The sequence below is a fragment of the Chiroxiphia lanceolata genome, chromosome 1 (assembly GCF_009829145.1).
Source record: "Chiroxiphia lanceolata isolate bChiLan1 chromosome 1, bChiLan1.pri, whole genome shotgun sequence".
NCBI classification, from domain to species: domain Eukaryota; kingdom Metazoa; phylum Chordata; class Aves; order Passeriformes; family Pipridae; genus Chiroxiphia; species Chiroxiphia lanceolata.
Window position 1 is genome coordinate 112,310,033 of NC_045637.1, and position 4,376 is coordinate 112,314,408.

Below are 4,376 nucleotides of genomic sequence, written 5' to 3' on the forward strand. Positions count from 1 at the left end.
TCTTGAAGTTCTTTATCCCTGCAGTCCAGAATTCATCCACCAGGAAGATGTTGTCTGTCACAGAAGTTTTTTTACAGACTGAAGAAGTATGTTGTAACTTTCCTCTTCTCCTAAAGGTTGCATAATCTAATAGAAGAGCAATTTTGAATCCTATTTGCTTTTCAGAATCCAAGATCTATTGGCCTTTTACAAAAAAACCTTTTCAACTAAATTCTCAGCAACGTCTACTTCCTTATTTTCCTCTGTTTATCATACAGAGGGTCAGAAACCACGTCCTTCTGCAACACCATTCTCAGGAAAAGGAGAGGTGCTGAAATCCACAACACAATTTCCATTCACAGCCTGCTCAGAACTTGTCTGTAGTAAATGCATATTACACACTTCTTTATGTGAAACACAACCATAAGAATGTGTTTGCCTGCTGTCAAGCGAGCAAAGGAAACCTTACTCATGCACTTTGAACTCCACTGTGCACACATACATTACTATTATAAATATTTGTTTTCTGAGGGGCAAAAAAACAAGGTCACATCAATTTGAAGAGTACTAACCACATTTCCTTGTAGTGAATGTTAAACTCATGTGTTTTCCACACCTTCCAGAAGCATATGACATTAGTACAGCATGGATGAAACACTTGTTATTTCCTCAACCAACAGTCATGCAGAAAATGTCCTGCAACTGAACAGAACACTTTCTTAAACACATCTTCCAGAAGACCTGACTACCAAAATGGAACTGCTAAATCCTGTGACTTATCTTGCTTTTAGCAGCCTACTGCTAAAGGGTTTTTGTTGCTTTGGAAAATAGTGAAATCTCAGCATTCATGAACAAAACCAGATTTAATGAGCTGTTTCCATTTAATTTTGCATTTTATGACAACTCTCCTATTGTAGTTACAAATATAAGTTTCATAAAACCATAGCACATTATCCCTAGTTATAATACATTTCATCAATTCATCACATCTCTCTGACATTGGGCATAAATGTAAAAAAAAAAATTTTGTTATCAACTTGAAGATTCGTTTCTTTAATGTATTACCAGTCTCCTGTGCATCTATAGAGCAGGTGGAAAACACAGAGAAGAAGAAGAGAGGTTTCCAGCCATCCATTTTGAAAACCTTCCTAGAAAAAAAAAATCAAACCAAAGACAGTGAGAAATACAGAGCATAATTTCCTCAAAAAAAGGTTTCTAATTGTGGAGGAATGGGTAAGTGCATTTTATTTACAACATGAAGGCTTTCTAACTGTATGCAATTTAAAGTAGCACTTTAAATTCATATTTTTTTCCCGTTAGCTTTTAACATGCAGGCTTTGAACACAAAGCTGTTAGACTTTGACACTGATGTACAGCATATAACCAAAATGAACTGTTTACTGCTCTGCTTTCACAAACATGCTTTGTTCTGATTCAAACAGCTATATTTACATGATCTAAATTCAACTAAAAGCAGATATTCACAGTGTAAGATTAATGGTAGTTATGCCTCTAAAATTCCCTTCTAGCCTTGTAATTCCCTACCCACACATCAATTTGAAAGGAAAATTTGGTAATGGTATCTGTACACAATACACATAGGCAAGAACAAGCATTCATTTACAAATTAAATATGCCAGTTGGGCAGTAATAAAGACATTTGCCAGATAAAAGTGACAAAGCTCAGTGCTGTGGGAAATGGGAATCAAAATCTCTCAGCTGGAAAGTACAAAATTAAGCCATGTTGCGTTTAAGTACACTAAACAAATGAGAACAAACCAGTTACGAATAACTTCCAGTTCTAGGACACACATAAACTTAATGGCACTGTTAACAACTCATTATCTTATACTGTATCTCAGATCTGCAAAGACAATTTAGTAGAAAGGCTACAGCTAGTCTAACATTACAGCGTAGGGTTCAGTTCCAGGTTCTTACGGTAACAGTGTGTGTAATATTACCCTACATCTTGTAAATAACGGAAAGGAATGAATAGAAATCATCTGCTTGAATCTATATTCTACCCTCAGGCAAGAGCAAAACTTAATTTCCAAGTATCACCACACCAAGCTCCATTGTAGCTCTTGAAGTGTTCTTTGGAACCTTTTCCTGTGGGGACAATAAAGCCACATTTCCTATATTTCAAGACATTTATCAGATATGGGCAATCTTTACTGTTATTAGCACTGCAGTAACACAGAGATGCTAGGTCTAACTGAGGTCCTTATGCAACAAGAGGTTCCAAGTATTATGTGGTCCTTAACAAAAACAAATGTTGGGGTTGGTGCATTGAAGAAACTTTCTCATCCCTCTGGGCATCACAGTTTTCTTTAATAAGCACCTCTAACATAAGGGAAACTGCAGTTTGTCATGCATGAAAACACAGCACATAAAAACCTTTTGTAAGCATCTTATATGCCTCTTCATGATTAAATTTTTCTGGGATTTAATTAATTTTTCTGTATATATTACTGAGAGTTAATGACTCTCTTAAGAGCTCTCCTTGATCCTAGTTATCTATTTTCACTCCTCTAGCCTCATTACATGGAGCCTCTGTTTTAGACCTTATTAAGCTAAAACTTTTACTGAGGGACAATTAAATATTTTTTGGTATGCAAAAAAAAAAAAAAAAGCAGCTTATAACTTCTATTACTGTATTACACAATACCTATTTTGATAACACAGTTATTGTGCCACAGGAGCATTCACATCTTGAACTCTTTGGTTTTAATAAATTGCACACAGATCTACAGACCCAGCTAGATATGTACATATTCAAGGGCAGATAAGTAAACTGCTGTGAGTATTTACAAAGCCTCTAATTAGTGTTTCGCTCTAGAATATTCATTTTGTGAAAATCTCAATGGTATCAATATGACCAAGCTTCCGTGTGGCTGCCCACAGTCAGTTAAGCAAAATGCAGCTGGAGCTTTAGCAAGGGGCTAGACTTCCCTCAATTATGTAAACATTGAAATTTCATACCAAAATCTAGCTCTTACTATTATAGTATACAAAATAATCAGTGACTGTTCAGTTATGCAACTATTTCCATACCTCCTAACAGCTGTCAGTCTATTTTCCTCCTTCAGCTTCTTCCAGCCTCATGACTCAAGAACGTTCCCTGCTCATTGGGTCATATACCCTACACTAGCAAAATCTCTTTCACTCTTCCTAAACAGTGAGTGCAGATGGGAACATATTTCTTACTTGCCCTTTGTTTTATCCTTTCATTAGCCCCAACTGAGATCAGGCAGCCTTTTTAATACATAGGAACACTGCAATTTAAAAAGGCTTGCACACTAATATTCCTACTTGTACCATTTATTTATTTTGCCTTATCTTCACATAGGAATTCCAATCATGAATTACAAGCTGCATAAAAAACCAAGCTGCATAAACAGAAGTACTTTAGGCTTTCTATGTGCATTTCTCATTACTTGCTAATGTAAAACGAAAGACGTAATTTAATGGAAAATTTGTGTCATACAGTTCATAGATATTATGGGCCAAAAGCCTAAATAAACTCACTTAGCAAACATGCACTGTTACAGAGTATTCCCAATTCTGCATATTACACTAGTAATATCTTAATTCTAAAACTTATTTGAAGGCAAAACTGAATATACAAGGTTCTAGCATAAGGTACTTAAATATGCATACCTATAGTTGTTTATATAAATACATATAAGTATAATCTACGTAAGGTGCTAAGATGTAATTCTCAAAAATCTAAGACATCTTTCCACTTGAATTTTATTTAGGAGACAACAGTATGAAAGTTATTGAAAGCCCTAAGAAAACACACATATTTTGAAGTCCATTTTACCGCCAGCATTTTTCCTTATTTGTTCCCAGAGATCCGGCAATATGTATATAAATCTCAAAGGAAGAATAAGATCAACAGTATTCCTGAGTTCTTTAATTGCTTTACAAAGATTACTTGCCACTATATTTTGTTTTTCTTTTTAATCAACTGTACCAATTTTATCTTCAGCTGCTTCAATGTTTTAGGCAGGTAAAAAAAGTAATTCTGTAGATTTTTACTGCAAGAACAAAATGCACCATCGAATATTAATACACTTCTTAAGCACACTGTCAAAAGAATGAAGATTTTGAAGCAACATCTCTTTTACACCTATAGTCTATAACCATGTTGCATACAGCATCTTCCTGCAACACTCTGATTTGGGGATATTTTCCCTCTTCCATTTGTATATACTAAGAAAAGGAATATAAACTTTCTTGTGGCAACTTAAAATTCCATCTCTCCCAGTGCAAATAAATGTGATCACATAGTTTTCTCCTACCTACTGAAGTACTCCAATTAGATTTCTTCAACTTTTACATGCTGATTTCATTCCTTCTGAAGTTTTTGAAATAAACCCGAGTCCTGAGTG